The following is an 18,908-nucleotide window of genomic DNA, read 5'->3' as shown; positions in this document are numbered from 1 at the left end:
CCATAGGCTGCATAGATAACAAGCATTGGCATAGCCAATAGGTCTCGCCTTTGGGACCTTATAAGTGTGTAGCGTTGCAGCTTTCCGATGATGGTGCTAAATGCAAGATGTGACTAACGTGCGACAGGAGGTACGTCAACAGCAGACACGGTGCAGTGACAAGATAAAACAGTAGTTTTGGGAGAGATACTGTTGCGTTTTGGTACCACTCATTGGTATTAATGCAATAGTTCTTGCATTTACGCAAGTTTAAGCCAGGAAAATGTGCTGCATGGCTAAACACTTATAAGGTCCCAAAGGCGAGACATATTGGCTATGCTTACGAACGAAGCACGAACACACATTGTTCACCATTTAACACAATTTGTGTGTGTGTAGCGGGATTGTAATTCATACGTCTGTACTACTACATGTCACGCTGATCATACGACTCAGTTCTCATGAATTGTTATTCTGTGATCGTCGAGGTATTGGGGAGGGCAGTGGCGAAAATGAGAGGTTCAAACAGAAAGGGGAAAGTTACAGGTTCAGGCAGAAAAGTGACAGTGTGAGATTCGGGCAGAACAGAGGCAATGAGAGCTTCGAGCAGAAATAGGACAGTGAGAGATTCGGGCAGAACGGAGACTGTGAGAGGGTGAGGCAGAAAGGGGACAGTGAGAGGTTCGGGCAGAACGTTGGCATTGGGAGGTTCAGGCAGAAACGGACTGTGGTCTGGGAGGAGCGGCACACAGAGGGGTCCTGGGGCGCAACCACTGGTGCAAGCAGGGGGAGCAGAGGGCAATGACACACACGGCAGCATAGCCAGAGAGCAGATGCTATAGGCAGTGTGAACATAAGAGGCAAAGGCGACCATTATAAGCACGTGGAAGGGCAGGGAGAGACACAGGCGGGCATGGGCGAGGGGCAAAGAGAGGCTTCCAAACACTATGAGGCAAGGCAATGCGAATAGCGTGTTATCGAGCTTAAGATAAATGCAGGAAAAAAAATCAAACAATGTTTGTTTATTTCAATAATTAAATGAAATAACATTTTAAACATACACACACTGTTATCACTAGAAAACAAAGCTTTGTTCAAATGCTTTGGGAAGCATGTGTGCGCTTAGAAACCTATTTGTTTATTTTTCTAAAGCGCACACTCTTCCCGAAGCGTTTAAAAAATGGTTTGTTTTCTTTTAATAATAAAATGTGTGCAAGTTTCGAATGCATTTTGCTTGACTTTTATGTATTTATTTAAAGCACAGTAAAAAAGCGTATTTGCATGCATTTAAAACTCTGATTACAGACAATGCCTCGCTGGGTAACAAACAACATACCACAACGGAGCTCCAAGCGGAGCAGGTAAAAGAAATGACGAATTCTTCTTCAGGACAATAAAAGTGTGTGTTTGCAGCCCATTTTAAAATAAAATAAACAAACTCTGGTTACAGACAATGCCTCGCCGGGGAACAAACAACATACTGCAACGGAGCTCGAAGCGGAGAAAACTGGAAGACAAGCGCTGGTCACATGCCGCACCCGGCACACTAAAAAAAATAAAACCAGCATTTAAAATGCAATGGTCTCGGCAATATTATAGGTAGAGCTATTGGTATTGCTCATTATTTTTTTATCCCTAATATAATGGCATTGTCATTTCTATTGACATTAGCTTTTTTTGCATATGTGATACCTATTGCATTAGCAAAGAGAGAGTGAGGTAGTCCATATCCTGCATTGTGGAGAAGTGAATTCTGAGAGTAACCAGATTCTACTTCAGCAGAGAGGAGGTATGCAAGATTATTACACCTTTATTTAAATCCATCGTGTTTTTCTTTAGCGCTTTTGGTGTGTGTGAATTCGGGAATGTATACGTTTTGGGGCAATTTGAATGTATCATAATAACCTGATAAAAAAAAAATAAGATTATTGGAAGACATAAGGATGTTCTGCTTGGTAAGACGTTGAGCTGCAGACAGACATAAAAGCCTGTTTTGCATAGTACGTCCAGGGGCAGATTCCTCAAGAATGTGTGCCTCCATGAAATGATGCAAGGTGCATCATTTCAACACTTTGTGGGCGCTGGAAGGTAACCCTTAAGTAGCACATTCAGTGGCTTTGTGCTACTTTCTGTCACAGGTGTATTTCAAGGTGGGCACCCCTGGATTTTGACACAAAGCCAGCTCTAGCAAGATTGTTTGACATAACTTTGCATTGAAAATAAATAACAGCTCCTTGAGACAGGAGACCTGTTTGTATTTCGGTTTCACTCATTGCATGTATGCGGCGCTCCCGTCCAACGAGTACGGTTTAAAGTTGGTCTAAGCACAGGATTGTGTATGCTGGAGTGGACCGCACACAGACACCTTTGTGCTATGGGGTGAAGGGGTGTGTGGTCAGTGGAGCTGGTCGAACAGCGCCGGCAGGACAGCAGCCGCAGTCCTATGATTCAGCAGCTACCTTGAGACTGTCGACAAGAACCATTGAAAATCACCTCTGGATCGAAGTACACGCTACAGTTGCATGAAGAATATTTATAGTGACGTGCCAACAGCTATCCTCTCGAGGTGTCAAGGCGCTAAAGAACGAGCAAGGTCAGAGGAAAGAGTTGAACATATACTGAGAAGGAGGAAGTGGAGTTTTTTTTTTCTTTTTTGCAGATTTATATAGCGCGAACTCGCCCGAAGGTATTGGAGCGCTTTACATGAGCACCGGTTAAGTTACACATTCAGGCACGGGGAGATGAAATGATTTGCCCAGAATCACAGGATGTGGACGCGACCCCGAGGCTCGAACCCTGGTTTCCAGCACCAAAGTCGGCAATCTAGCTGACGAAGTTACACACGAGATGGACATTTCCAGAGTACAGCCGCAGACTATCAAACTAATCCAGGTTGAAGAGAATTTCATTTTTTCCCTAAAAATAGAAATGGCCAAACGCAGCTCCAAGGGTTTAAGCCTCCAGTGTTCGCCCGCAGCTTCTCACCCGATAGATCACTGTGTCCGAAGCTGTCAAGTTCCGTTTGGGGGTGCGGGGCACCTCGCTGAAGCTGGTAGGAGGGGAAAACTCTAGAGAACCCAGCAAACAAGGAGCAAGGAATGCAGGAAAACTCGGCGCTTCTGGCCACTATCTTTAGGCGGTGTTTGTGCAGCGCCTCATTTGGCTCCAAAGCGCTATAAGTTAAAGGGCTACACCGATCAGAGAGAGTACTGTGGAGACGGGCTCGACGAATAGGAGAAGGAAAGAGTCGGCTCCAGACTGAGAGGAAAGAGTCTGGATACATCCTCGGTCGTGAATGTACACAAACGCACACACAGAAACAAGATGCCTAACCTTACTCATGCACAACAGCAAGAAGATCCTCACGGCCAGACGATACCTAAAAAATGGCGGATGGAAGCTTCCAAACCTTTTCGGATTCGGGGGCATGTTCCTGCTGTTCTAAAAGGGCGTGGCTAAAAAGTGGACAGAACAGCAAGGAACACGCCCCCGAATCTGGAAAAGACGGTGCCTATTTGGAGGCACGGCTCTCTCCTCCAATGGCTGGCCTCCATTTAGGAAGCCAGCCAATGGAGGAGAGGCAAAAAGAGAGGCGGGCCAAGGAGCCACTCTCTGAAACATTAAATCTCTGACTTCCGGTTCTGCCTTCGGCAGACCGGATAGTCCTCGACCTAAAAACACGTGAGTGGTGCGCGCCGCGTGCGCTGCACTAATTAACAAGCAGCAGCTGTTTTCGGGAGTGGTGCGTGCGTGCCCGTGTAGTCTTCACTTTTCAAGCACTGCACTCGTGCTTGTGGCACGCCGCTGCTCGCTCCCGCAAGGTGGATGCCGCCACAAGCACGAGTGCAGTGCTTGAAAAGTGAAGAGCGATAGCTAAAGGCCCCCCTAGAGCAGCGCATGCGCGCTGCCGAGGCGAGACCCCAAAAAACGGGCTACATATTGACTTGACAGCAGGGCTTTAAGTGGGATGAAAAAACTGGGGGGTCTTTCAAAAGGGCATGGTTGATGTAATTAAGGGCATTGCTTAAAAACATGTAAGCTATAAATCTGTGCATAGCATAGCATGCTGCCCGACTGGTATTTTACTGCTTCTGCCATTGCCTCCAGATAAATAATACAACAAGTAAAATTACACCTGCAATAATCCAGAAATATTGGCTTTGCCAGTGGTTCTTAGCTGCATAAGATGAATAAGTAACATCTATGGCTTAGTTGTAAATAATATTGAAAATGCTTCAGTTCTGACATGATGAGACTGTGAAAGAACTATAACAAGTCTTGAACTTACATTAAAGGCAGAGAAAGGTGGCACTGCTGCAGAGTTGAGATTTTTTTTTTTACTCGGAGGGTGAGGGCAAAAATGGAGAGTGAGCCCATCTCAGCACCTGATTTTTAGAACTGCCAGTGCTGTGCACTAGCAGGACCTGGCCCACTCAAAGCCCTGCCTAACAGATTAGACTGTGGGGCACAACCTGAATGCCCTATAGACAAGTCTGACCCTGCTGATGTGTTATACATTCATAGTGCAGACACTGGATTAATGTTTTTGCAGGCAAAGTTAAGGACATGAATATAGAGCTCAATAATGGCCCTTTTCAATGTCCCTTTTAATTTACTACCAGGTCTGAGACTTGAGTGACCCAGCACACTTTAAACCCTGCTCCATCCATGTTTACATGCTGATTCTGCTCCTCTGCGTGCACCTTGTCTTACTGCCGCACTCGCACCTATCTGCTCACCCTCACTTTATTCCGTTTCTCTTACCCCTTTAATTCACCCCTGTACTCCCTTTCCCCCTCCTATTAGGTGAGCAGTTTCCATTGTGAATCGCTGCCTTTCTATAGTTTGTTGTGCGCCCTGCTGGATATCCTGCTTTTCATTCATACAGGGGCAAGGCGCACTTCACACGTAAGGGCACATTAAGTACCTGTCTAATGCGCTGTCATCGACATGCAGATGCAGCCATTAGGCCCACAGAGACAGGCCTGCAGGGGTGATTGATTAAATGGAGAAAACATATAAACGCTCAGGGGGCCTCCTGGGCCTCGAACCTCTGAAGTCTTTAGAGGTACGAGGCCCCGCAGCTGCGAGCAGGCGCAGGGCCCTGGGCAGCTGCCCATGCCTGGCGCTGGCCTTGTTTAGTGGTACAAAGTCCCAGTCCGTGGCAGAAAGAACTGTGAATATGCAAGTCATTATTTTAAACTTACATTACGCACAGTATAACACAGGCTCCTACAGAATGCGCAAAGAGGTTTAAGATAAAAAGTGTTTCCAAAATATAGATTTTTTGCAGGCGGTACACATTTCACAACAAAGCTTATAGCTCCCTTACAATACCCCTAAAAAAAAATGAATGTGTCATCAAGAAGCACATTTTTTGTTGGTAACTCTTTTAAAAGCACACTTTACAGCTTAGCTGTTAGTTCCCTTCCAATACCTCTCAAAATGAATAAATGCCCAGGAACCTTCAAGTGATTCCATCAGTTAAAGCCAGTGCCACTTCCAGGCGCTCTTTACATTTGCAGGTTGAGCATTTTTGCACCTTTACACTTCTTTCAGACAAGCAGGCGCACTGCTACTTGTCTTGCGGTCTGCCCTTCCCTCGGTGTCACAGCTCAGGAGTCTCCCTGAATCACACTTCAGCTGAAGCTTGCCAACTCCCGGAATTAACCATCTCTGGACGGTTGGCTTTTGACAACAAGTAGGGGCACTGTTTTCATGAAATTAAAAAAGTAAGGGTATGCCTTGCCCCTCAAATCCCCCACCTCGACCACTGCTGAGCTACTAAAATGTAACAGCGCTGAACGTCCGGATCGCCCGTGAGTTCGCGATATCTGTGAGTCACTAGTTTTAGAAACGGCTGACACTCATTTACAATTAAAGAAACTGCACAATATTATTCTGGACAATTTTTTGCATCCTGAAACGAGTTAAAATAATGTGGCCTTTGGTTGGAAGAACTAAGGCAGACTATTTTTAGAATAGCTACGCTTCACAATAGGGTAAATGTATTCGCAGAAATTCTCTATGGTTTGTGCGTGTGTGCACTTTAGAACAATTATTTAAGATGAAATCAACACCAATGAGTTAGCCCTATCTCGTAAATTAGGTTTCCGCAGTTTATAAAATGTGTTAATGCAGTGTAAAGAACATTTCCAAAACAGACCTCCAGTCGTGGCAATCCCGGGCTCTGGTCTACTCTCCCAAGTGAGGAACAGCAGATACCGATCCATAACCTTGGCAAAAACTGCTCTACCTGACACTGCTCGGCGAGAGAACAGCCGCTGCTCTATCCGAGCATAGCTACAAAGCATTGCAGCATCCGAAAAACCCACTGCAACCCGACGCACTTCCGCCCAGCTGCGAGCAGCAACTGCGAGGGCGGACAAAGCAGCCAGGACCACTTTTGTTTGGAAAAAAGTCTGTATTGCAGGAAGCTTTGATCTTGTAATCTCTTATTTTACATAAAAAAATGACTTAAAAATGTGAGCTGAGCGTATAAACATAAATCATTTAACGTCGTTAATGTGTGTTGCAGTAAAAGTGTGCAGCCACATCTACATAAAATGTGTATTTATAAAAACTGATTGCGTCCAAATAAACATTCATCCTAGAGAAAAATTGGTAAAGCATCAAAATTTAGGAATACGTTTTTTTAAAAAAAATGACAGCTCAAACGTGGCTTCTTCTTTGTTAAACCGTCCACGAACTTTACAACTCTGTGTGTTTTTGTGCGTTGACCAAATTGCTGCGTCAGCGAGTGTTATTTTATCGCATAATTTCCAGTTCCGGATTGGGACAGTTTCTATTAAAGGATCGCATGCTGTTTCCGGCCGGAGCAGTGTTTGCGTGACACTCCACTCACTTTTGAGCCTAAGGAGCGAAAGCATGTAAGGATGGCCGGAGTCACTAGAACTGCACAGGTAGGTCTCATACGCAGGCTGCATGCGTTTTCCCTCCGAAGCACACCGGTCTTTTCTGTCAGTCTCCCATGCCGCCTACCCCCGTCCTTGTTGTGCCTGTCTCTCACTCATTCTCAGTTGATTGATTGCTTCTCCATTTGAAATGAACGACGACTGTAAGTCCCAAAAAGTACCAGCCGTGGTTGATGTAGACTTTTCTCTTTTTCTGTCGTCCCACTTGGACGGCATCGCCTGCTTTCCTTCTGAAGTAAAAGGTTTCTTATCTTTATGGGGCCATGTGTTTGGCCCCATAAAGATAAGAAGCCTTTTACTTAGGAAGGAAAGCAGGCGAGGCCGTCCAAGTGGCACGGCAGAAAAAGCCAAACGTAAACGTCACGAAGAGCTCTTTTCCAATGGCTGGCCACAGTTTACCATAAACGGTGACGCCAGCCAATGGAATAGAGGGGCGGGGCTTAAAGCCCTTTACAGAAGAATACCCAAAACATTAAATCTCGCCAGCGAGACTGCGCATGTGCGCAGCCCACGCAGGCGAGACCTAAAAACACTGTCAATAAACTGATGCCTTGCTTTTAAGACCTCTAGGCCCTTCCTGCTCCCATCATGCACCACAGGTGAAGCTTCAGTACTGAAAACTTCAAAGTTTGCACATAAGGACTCTGCCTCTTGTGTAGAGCCAATTCTACGTAAGATGGAGACGCTTGACACCAAGTAGAAACAAATGCATATACCCTCTACTGAGTATATTCTGGCTAACTCCATGATCTCAGCACCATCTCCATCGCCATGCAAGCGACAACTCTCCTTGGGGGAAGCAATTGATCAGCCTATGCCTCCTAAGAAAACAAAGACTGATAAAGCGACCATTCCTTTATTTTCTTCCTTCTTCTCCTCCACTACCCTCTGGCCCCCCTCCTCTACCTTCTTCAGCATCTCCTTCATATTCGCAGGGAGACCCACTTAATATTACCCCTCTAGGGTCTCCACAGGGGGGCAAGACACAGATGTCCTTGACACACCACAGGCACCAGACCCTTGGTCAGCATATGACACGGACCCTCCAGGGGACACGGATCCCGATCTATATCCGGCCAGGCCCTCACCTCCTGATGACATCACCGCCTATCAGGAGCTTATTTGCAGGGCTGCTACATTTCATCAGGTACCCTTACATAAGGACCCTTAGAAGAGGATTTCCTCTTAGAGACCATATCCACCACACATAGGGCGGCCCAATACCTCCCTGTGCTCAAGAGTATTCTTTGTCATACTGATGACATTTGTAAGACAGACCCTGTGCAAGCGCGCATCATTACTCCCAGAGTCAAAAAGAAATACAGAGCATCACCCTCAGACCCAATTTACATTAGAGGGCAGATTCCACCAGATTCAATAGTGGTCTCCAATGCAAGAAAAAGGGACCACTCATAAGCACAAAGTGACTCACCCCCTCCCATTAAGTAAAGTAAACTTATTGATGCGTCTGGTAAAAGAGTGGCTGCACAATCTGGCGCATCACTAATAAGGAGTGATCTACTAGCAAGATACGATAGTGCCCACTGGGACGAGATGGAGGAACTCCTTCAGCACCTTCCAGAGGAGTAGAAAAAGAGCGGACAAGAAATAGTGGCTGAGGGCAAGCCCATCTCTAATACTTAAATCAGATGCACCCCTGATTCTGCAGATTCTGCAGATATTGCTGCACTGGGCGTTAATACCATTTGACAAGGAACATCTCTGGTCCTGTTGTGGATGAGCGTTTAGAAAAAATGAATAAAGATACAGAAGTTGTCAAATCTGTGGGTGCACTTTAAACATCAAATTCCCAGAGGCTCCTTTCGCCGCTTCCCACATGGAGCAGGCGCCAAAACAGCACCAGAAGTCTCTTCCTCCTACCATCTCGGCCAGAGTCGTCATTCCTCTTCGCGAGTATACTACAGAGGCACATGCAGAGGAAATGATGAAAAGGGTGTAGAGGCAGAGGTAACTCCCCTCGTGGCGCTACCCCAGCCTTCAAGCAGTGACTCCCTTCTCCTTCCCCATGATCATACTACACCTGTCAGGGGAAGATTACAAATATTTCATCAAAATTGGCAGTCCATAACATCGGACCAATGGGTGTTGGACATTATCAACAAACATGGCTATTGTCTGGAGCTCATCAACACACCTCCAAACACAAGCTCTCTGGAACACCAAACACTATTCACACCGGAAATACAGGCACTCCTCGTCAAAGGCGCAATAGAACCCATCCCTCTCCAACAACAATGGTTAAGAGTATATTCCCTCTACTTCCTAATTACCAAAAAGGACAGATCTCTACGGCTTATAGTAGATCTAAAGTCTCTCAACCATTGCATCCTGTTTTTATATGGGCACTCTACAAGACGTGATCCCTCTTCTGCAACAAGACAACTGTCAGCCCTAGACTTGAAAGACACCTACTTCTATATTTCAATCCATCCTGCTCATAGCAAATATCTAAGATTTGTTATAGCAGGCATACATTATCAATTAAAAGTCCTACCATTTGGAGTGACACCAGCACCTCGAGTATTCACCAAGTGCCTAGCAGTGGTAGCAGCACACTTACGCAGAGAAAATATTCATGTCTTCCCATATCTGGACGACTGTCTTATCAAAGCCAATACTCCATCTGTGTGCTTACGGCACACTCAAAACACTATAGACTTGCTACATCAACTAGGCTTCACCATCAATTTCCAAAAATTACACCTTCAGCCCTTACAAATTCAACTGTATCTGGGAGCTATCTCCAACACACAAAATGGATTAACTTATCCAAATGCAGCCAGGATCCAGAGCTTCCAAACGCTGCTACCATGTTTCCAACCCAATTAACATGACTGCACCTGCGTCCACTTCAGGAATGTTTAATAAGACAAGGGTCTCGGTCACAGGGTCACCTAGAAGAACTTTTGTTGGTAGACTGCCTCCCTCATCTCTCTTTGTAGTGGTGGAACACAACCAATCTAACAAAAGGGCAGCCTTTTATCGTTCCCCAGATCATCCTGACAACCGACGCATCACTCGCAGTCTCAGGTGCCCGCTTGCAAGATCTCCCAGTTCAGGGTCTTTGGGACACCAAACACCAGGGTCTCCTCATCTTTTGTTTCTGCTCATACACAGATAAGTACTATTACTAATTACTATTGTGGTGTATGAGATTGAAATAGGGTTGTGCTTCGCACAAACCCTATGTTTCTTCCTAAGGTGGTTTCTCTATTCCACCTTTATCAGTCAATTGAACTACCTGTGTTTTTCCTTCACCCAGTCACATACCCAGTCACATACGCTAGATGTAAAGAGAGCACTTATGCATTATATTGACAGAACGAAAGACTTTCGTGAAGCAAAGCAGCTCTTTGTAGCTTTTATCACTCCCACACAAAGGAAAGCCTATAACCAAGTAAGACATTGTCTGTTGAATAGTAAAGTGCATTCAAACCTACTATGCTAAAGCCAAAAGAACTTTACCTATGCCCCCTAGAGCACATTCTACACTTAAGATAGGGGCTTCAATAGCTCTTCTAGGTAACATCCCACCAGCTGATATTTGCAAAGCAGCTACATGATCTACACCACACACCTTCACTAAGCATTAGTGTGTGGATGTTTTAGCACACCAACAAGCTAACGTAGGACAGGCAGTGCCAAGAACACTTTTTCGAACAATTGCAACACCCACAGGTTTTCCAGCGATTTTGGAAGGCACTGTTTTACAGTCTATGCAAATTATGTGTATCTACAGCCGCAAATACCTCGAACGGATTGTTGCTTACCCTGTAAGCATCTGTTCTTGGCATGTAGAGCTGTAGATGCACATGCGCCCTCCCGCCTCCCCAGACCCCTGTGGCTGTTGCAATTTACACTGATCTTTATTTTACATGCATGAACATCTCTATTTCTCTATACTCCATTCTTACCCATCTGTGGAAAAACAATCCAACATGGAGTCGATGACCATGTGCAGTATTCCCAAGAGGAGGGGTCCCTCTACCTCGTGAGTCAAAACACTACCTCGAAGAAAAACAAACATCACACATCCAAACGCACCACTAGATGGCTGGAGTGTGCAAAGCATGTGAATCTACAGCACTACATGCCTAGAACATATGCGTAACAGGGTAAATAACACAATCCTTCTCGCCTTCTTCCCCAGAACCTGCACTCAAGAGACACAGCCACCAATGCTGTCACTCTTCCATACACCCTTCCTGCGCTTCACCCCCATCTCTGCCACGACAGCCAAGTACCCCTCCGCCAGAGCCTCCAGAGGGGTTCCCCTTCAAAGGTTCTCCACAAGGCTGCCCCTACAGACTGTTTGATCCCTGCGATCAACGATTAGGCGAGAGCCCACAGATTACCCTGGGACGACTACAATTTGAATCCCACAGAGGAGCCTGACCTAGGCCTCTATCCCATCATGGATCCACCCCTGACAATTCAGCAGTGTAACCTGAGGTCATACAGCTGGCAGTCACAATCCATAAGGTACACGTATCATCCAGAAGGAATATGATTTCCTCATTTAGAACCTCTCTAAATCTGAGTCAATTAGTCCAGTTCCTCCCCATGCTTGAGGTTGGGGGGGGGTTATTAAAATCTGCCCCCCTAAAATTTCAGAGCACCCGTTAGGCAAAGCCAGAGTAGTCACCCCTAGGGTGATGAAGAAATTCAAGCCCTCCCCCAGTGACCCTATGTAATTAACAAATGTGCGAGCCCATCACTAGTTGGCAGGAGTATGCTAAGCTTGTGAATCTACAGTACTACTTGCTACGAACAGATTCTTACAGGGTAACATTTTCCTTATATTGTGTGTGTGTGTCCGTGTGTGTGTGTGTGTGTGTGTGTCCACGTTGCAACTTCCATCTTCCAGTAGCTACCATGGCACAGACTGCGAGACAGGAGACCCCGTGCGTGTTGGGGGAAAAATTGGGAATTTATTCCACATGAGTGATCATGAATACGGTGCAGATAAAGATAAAAAGTACGTCTAAGTTAATTTTATATATGATATACACATGTTGTTAATGTCCATTCTTGCTTTTCACAGCCCCATAGCAACTAGAACGCTAACATTATAATCGAGGCATATGAGCGGCAGAATTCACACTCTCTGCATAGATCGCCATCTGGTGTTGGGCTTGGATGCTTGCACCTTGTTGTTGTCTTGGAAGAAGTCTTTTGTAGTCACGAGATAGGTGACTCCTCCCTTGGACGATAGTGCGCATGGGCATCGACTCCATCCTCAAATTGTTTTTTTCCGCCATCGGGTTCGGATGGAACTTTTGCGCTCCGGTTCGGCACCATATTCTCCACACCTTTTCGATGCGCAAATCATCATAAACTCGACGGTATTCTTCTCGATTGCGTGATCTTCAATGCGCTCCTCAAATATTCGATTCCGGTCAACGCGGGACTCTGGGCCTATCGACGCCGTTCAGGCCTACGGCTCATGGAAAGGACTCCATTTAAAAAATACCCCCAGTGTCGAGCTAAATTTCCACACAGTGACCACCACAAGGTCTGTATTCTGTGTCTCTCGCCAGAACAAGATGAGAATAATTGCCAGGCCTGCGCCTCCTTTCGATCCAAAAAAACCATCCGTGCTCGCCGGGCCCGACGACACACCATGGCGCAGCGAGCAGCACCGGCACTGGTGGACATCTTCGATGAAGGCCCCGATGCCCCAGAGGAAGATTCTGAGGATCTCAAAATTGTGTCCGAAGCATACGACTGATTCAGACGACCACATCACTCCAGGTCAACGAGTGAGTACAACTGCCCCTACCCCAACCCCACCTCAAAAAAAGAAAGCCCTGGTCAAGAATTCGCCTGCTGGCCCCAGTCGCGACCGAAAACAAACTTCAGAAGCCCCGCTCCAGGGCCCGGCTCCGAAGATAAAGGACAAGCCTTCCGGCGGCTCGTAACCGAGCAAGCCGCATATCAGTGGTGCCGATGGCACCTTCAGCACCGAAGACGGGAGCACAGCCTACTCCCAAAAAGACGTCGGCACCGACCACTTCGGCGCCGAAAGGAAAGGCATCGGCACCAAAATATTCGGAACCGAAAAAGATTTCCGCCTCCACATTGATGCCGAAGGACCCCAAACCATCTCCCAAGGCTCTGGAGCAGAAATGCAAACCTCGCTTGGACCCGAAAAAATCTGCGCCGAAAAAATCTGCGCCGAAAGTTACTACAGAAGAGGAAGAACTTTTTCGACCGGATCCTATCGATCCGAAAGAAAAGACTCTCCACATAGACCCCAAAACAGTACATTTGGCTGCTGTTCCACACAAGAAGAGGAAATTGAACACCACAGACATTCCTGCAGTGCCTGCAAAAAGGAAAGACTGTGCCACTTCACCTTTGCAACCCTCTTCTCCTGTTCTTCCTACTAAGCCTGTCTCTCCTTCACATTCTCCTATACTTCCACCAAACTCACCACCGGATGATGATGATTTAGGGGATGGGGAGGCAACAATGACCCTTTTACTGGCCCTAATGATGACACAGACGTACTACAGGACGATTGGGACGATTATGATGACCCAGTAGATCCTCCAGACCTCCCTGATCCCCAGGCATATCCAACAAAGCCATCTCCCCCAGATGACAATATTGGCTTTGGTCAGCTTGTAAATAGGGCTGCTCAGTACCATGGGGTTCCAATGCATTCAGACCCCGCAGAGGAGGACTTTCTAATAGACACCTTTGAACAGTCACTAAAGACAGTACAAACTTTGCCAATGTTAAAAGGTGTCATTAAACATGCCCCCGACATATTCAAGGAACCTGTTAGCGCTAGAATTCTCAATCCCAGAATTGAAAAGAAATATAAACGTGCCCCTAATGATCCCACCTACATCAAGGGTCAACTCCCTTTAGACTCCCTAGTGGTAACTAACACCAGCACACAGGCATTACTTGCTAGATACGATAGGGCTCACTATGACCACCTGGAAACCCTATTGCAATAATTACCTGATCAATATAAGACCAAGGCCAATGATTTAATTCAAGAGGGGAAATTAGTACAAATACATCGTAACAAAGTGGTTCTCAGGACCAATCCAAAATTCCTTCCAAAAGTAATTTTTGCTTTCCATCTTAACCAATCAGTAGAGTTACCAGTCTTTTTACAAAACCCTGTTTCGGTAGCAGAAAGAGCTCTTCACACACTAGACGTCAAAAGAGCTTTACTTTATTACATAGACTGACTAAAACCTTTAGAAAAACAAAACAACTTTTTGTAGCTTTCTCTTACCCCAGTATTGGAACTTTCATAGATTCTCATGCTTTGTATCATTCCCCGTCGTCGGAATGGGAGCCTCGGTAAATAAAAACATATATATATATATATATATATATATATATATATTCACTGAAAAAACCATAGGTTTCACACATGTTATAGTTAGCTGGACATTTTACTGATAAAAAACCAATGAAATTCCCCCGTTATAGTTACTGTAGGCAACTATAACTCACGCGACCGCAATCCTCTGCTGATGCTAATACTGTATTTAGACACTTATTTGCCCATGTCTTCTTCCATTAAATTTTAGCTATACATATATTACAAATATTTTTTTTTCATAAAGACACATATGTCATCAGCAGAGGATTACGGTCGCGTGAGTTATAGTTGCCTACAGTAACTATAACGGGGGAATTTCATTGGTTTTTTATCAGTAAAATGTCCAGCTAACTATAACATGTGTGAAACCTATGGTTTTTTCAGTGAATTTGCAAGGTTTTTTAAATGCTAATTCCTAACTATAACGTGTGTGAAACCTATGGTTTGTTCAGTGAATTTGTACGGTTTTTTAAATGCTAAGTTACTTCACGCCATTTGTGGCGTGCGCGCCCACTTAACGCAGTTCGTTCTGTGCGCGCACGGTGCGCTTTGCGCACCGTGCGCGCACAGTAAGCACGCGGTGCGCTTCGCGCACCGCTCGCCCACTTTACGCAGTTAGTGCCGTGCACGCACGGAGGGCACGCGGTGCGCTATGCGCACCGCGTGCCCACATTACGCTAGATGGGCCATGTACGCACGATGCGCTTCGCTCACCGTGCGCACATGGAGGACATATGATGCACTTCGTTTTGAAAGGTAATATTTTAATTTTTCGTAATTTTTATAAGCCATGCACAAATGGTGCCCTTCGGGCACCATTTGCACACGGGGTGGAGAGAGTGTGGATAATTTTTTCTTTTATTATTTTTTTTTAAAATATTAGAGTTTATCACACCTCTGATAACCCATGCACAATTGGTGGCCTTCGGCAACCAATTGCACACGGGGTGGGGAGAGTGTGGATAGTTTTTTTTTTTTTATAATTTTTTACCGTACGCGTACGGTAAGCGTAATCGGCGAAATTAGCGAAAAAATAAAAATTACATTTTTGGCCTTGGGGGATCTTTGGGGACTCCCTCAACATGGCTATGTGTGTGGGAGCTGTCTAAACAGCCCCTTTACATGTTTTTTGGCTTTATTTTAAAACCTAACTCTCGGTGCAAGAGAGAAAATGGCGGCCGCCGCTTCCTGGTTTCGGCAGATTCGAATGTTTACTAAGATCTAAGAGCCAATCAGAATCGCGCTCGCGCATGCCACCGTACGCGTACGGTAAGTGTACCGTAAGCGCACCGTAAGCTGGCTCAGATATATATATTGATTTAAAGGCTATTTTCTCAGAATCTACTGAACAGATTTACACCAAACCTACAAAAGGCACTTCCTTGACCTGAGGACTACCTCTCTGCCAAATTTCTAGTAATTCTGTTCAGCCGTTCGGGCTGTAGCCCTGTCTAAAGGTCCTATGGAAAAATGCATGGGAAAAACGCGTTTTGGGACCCCCCTTTTATCTCAGCCCCCGCTTGACGAATCCCCCCGAGACTTTCAGGGTAGGAGCGGAGCGTAGCGCCCCACCTATTTTGAAAAATTCGCGAGGATTCGTCGACCGGCGCCAAAGTTATTCAAAATAGAATGTTGCGGATTTCCTATGGCAACGTGGTCCTAACTATAACTACCTACTGGCGACCGCCAGTAGGTAATATATATATATATATATATATCATAACCATAGAAACAAAAGAGAAAATAGGCCTAGGCCACATCTCATTTTGTAGTATATCACCCTCTTTGTGTAAAAGAGTCCAAACTTTTGCCAGGACCAATCAGCACAGCCTCACTCCCTGGAACCTTCCTGAGAGAGCTCAGAGCCTCAGATTTTTCTACCGCACGTTGTGCTAGGGAGTCTCCACTGAGCTCTGCTCAGTTTCTCAGAACTTTTACTATTAGACATCTTCATTTGCCATCTTTAGTGACATTATGTCAGAAAAGGAGAAGAAAGCCTTATTCAGACCTTGTGCTTCTTGTGGGAAGAAGAGACTTTTTGTGGAAGATAAGCATGACAATTGTATTTACTGCTTATACCTGGAACACAAGGCCACAGACTGCAAGATTTGTCGGACCTTCTCTACCAAGACCTTGAGGGACAGAGAAGGTCGGTTGCTGACATGGCTGCAAAAGCTGAAGACCAGGACGGAGGTTCTCTCTTCGGATGAGGAGGATTCAATTTCTGGCACCTCCTCCAGGAGATCTAGGAAGAGGGGTAGGTCATCTCCCTCCATCTCTGCGGAACCCCCTGTCAAAGCCCCTCACGGGATCTCTGAAAGGTCTGAGGAGGCTGGTCCCATGAAATCTCCTCACGGAAGTGTAAAGGAGAGGCAGGGACGGGCTGCTGGTGTGTACATAGCCCATAGGGACAAAAAGGAGGTTTCAATATCTTCTCCTCCGTCCCAAAAGGAGAAACCTGTGAAGAAACACGCTGCAGGAACTCCACAGACAGATCCAGTGAAGAAACAGCGTCCGTCGACGCTGGCTAAAGCAGGTACGTCGACGACGATCTCCATAGTAAAGACTGTTTCCATGGGGTCGTCGACGGGACCGTCGACGATATCTAATTCATCATCTACGACAGCTTCTTTCTCGTCTTCGACGGCGGTATCGACGACGAAGACCACGACGATGACGACGACGAGTTTGACGATGTTGATGACGACGAGTTCGTTGACGAGACCGTCGACGGTTGTCCCGTCGACGATGAAACATGCTCCGTCGACGAGCCTGACGTCGACGAAGAAGAAGGCTCCGTCGACGACCCTACCGTCGACGATTCCTGTATCGTCGACGACATCGTCGACGACAATTCTCGCCCCGTCGACGACGGCTACCCTTCCGTCGACGAGGTCATCGTCGAGTTCGTCGATGCTTGGAATCCCTTTGACGACGATTTGCCATCCAGAGGTTAAAAATTACACCGGACATGACTTCACCTAGGCGGGTCACGCCTTTGCCACCATCCATGCTTCTCGATGACTCGGAGGAGGAGGAAGAGGATGGGCAGTATGGGGACGCCTACAGCCCTTCCGATCTAAATGTGAAACAGCAGGACACGGATACTGAGGAGTTTTATGGTCCAGAGGTACAGGAGGAGCGACAAAGCTTTTCCACAGGAAGTACATCCTCGCTCTCTGAGGCAGGATATGATAGCCTTACCAGTGGCTTTAGTGACGGATTTGCAGATGATGCTGCAAGACTATAAAGCTTGTTTTCCGTCACTCCCAGGCGTCCCACCAGTGCACCCATCTACGTCGGTGGTACCGCGAGACATGGCAATGGACTTGCCACCTCTGCCTAAGGACATACCTCGTACCGCTTCAACAGTGGTACCAATAGTGGTTCCTCAGTCTTCATATTTGGAACCTGCCAAGGAGGACACACAAGATATGGATACAGATGACGACGATGAGGGGCATGTGATCCCCCTTACTGATCCAGGGGATCCGGATGGGGACCCTGATGACACTGGTATGCAAGATCCGGATGCTGTAGGCCGGGAGACGAATGTATCTCCCCCGGCAGATATTGGGGGGTTCCATAATCTTATGGAGCGTGCATCCAAGAGGTTTGGTCTGCCTCTTACAGTAGAGCAGTCTGACTGTTTCCTATATGACTTTAAAGCACAATATAGAAAGTCGGTCAGATCAATTCCCATCATAGAACATGTCTGGGATGAGGGAATTAAGACAATGCAGAACCCAGCGACGGTCATCCCGGTTCTTCCCCGGCTGGAGAAGAAGTACAAGGCCCCTGAGGGCAGTCCTGCATGCCTTCTAGGACAACCTAAGCCGGATTCTGTAATATCTCAGGCCGCGCAGAGCAAGTCCAAGAATCCGTCCACTCCGTTAACCACGCCTCCGGATAAAGGGGGCAGGCGGCTGGACAATGTAGGAAAAAGATTCTCCACCATGGCCAGCTTGTTGGTTCGTGCGGCAAATTCTTTGGCTATTCTAGGCAGGTACGACCGCCAGATGTGGTGCGACATGGAGCCGTTTATGGACCAACTGCCAGAGTCGAGTCAAGAGTAAGCCAGGCAGGTTCTCAGCGAAGGGGAAAGATGCTCTTCGGTAGTCATTGACTGTGCTATGGACATAGCCTCTACTGCTTTCAGGGCTTTGGCAGGGTCAGCGGTCTTGCGCCGTCAAGGCTGGTTGAAGGCGACCTGGTTTCGTCAGGAGGTCCAGAATAAGATCTTGGACCTTCCCTTTGACGGAGAAATGCTTTTTGGTAAGCATGTGGATGAAGCCCTCCAAAGCATAAAGAAGGACACGGACACAGCGAAGTCCTTGGGATCCTTGAATTATCGCAAGGTGCCATTCAGAGGAGCACGTGGTCGAGGGTTTTCTACTTATAGAGGAAACCAACGTCAGTATTCCACACAATCAGGACAGTCCTATAAAGGTCAATACTCAAACCAACGCCAAGGTCATTCGGCGTCTTTCTCTCGTCAGTCCCAGAGAGGACGTCAATCGTCAGGGACGAGACAATGCCAAGAGGCAATAGCGGCCTCCTGGCTCTGGCTACTGTTCCTCCCCTACCAAGAACACCTGTTGGGGGCAGTATCTCCTTTTGTC

At 46.6% G+C, this 18,908-nt stretch overlaps 1 protein-coding gene across 2 annotated transcripts in view; it reads left to right on the top strand.

The window, feature by feature from the left end:
* Nucleotides 1-18,908, top strand: part of NUP188 (nucleoporin 188) — a 1,223,536-nt gene that overhangs the window by 196,291 nt on the left and 1,008,337 nt on the right. The gene's annotated exons all lie outside the window — the stretch shown is intronic.

The sequence above is a fragment of the Triturus cristatus genome, chromosome 1_2, assembly GCF_964204655.1.
Source record: "Triturus cristatus chromosome 1_2, aTriCri1.1, whole genome shotgun sequence".
NCBI lineage: Eukaryota > Metazoa > Chordata > Amphibia > Caudata > Salamandridae > Triturus > Triturus cristatus.
This window is presented reverse-complemented; position numbering and strand designations above follow the sequence as displayed.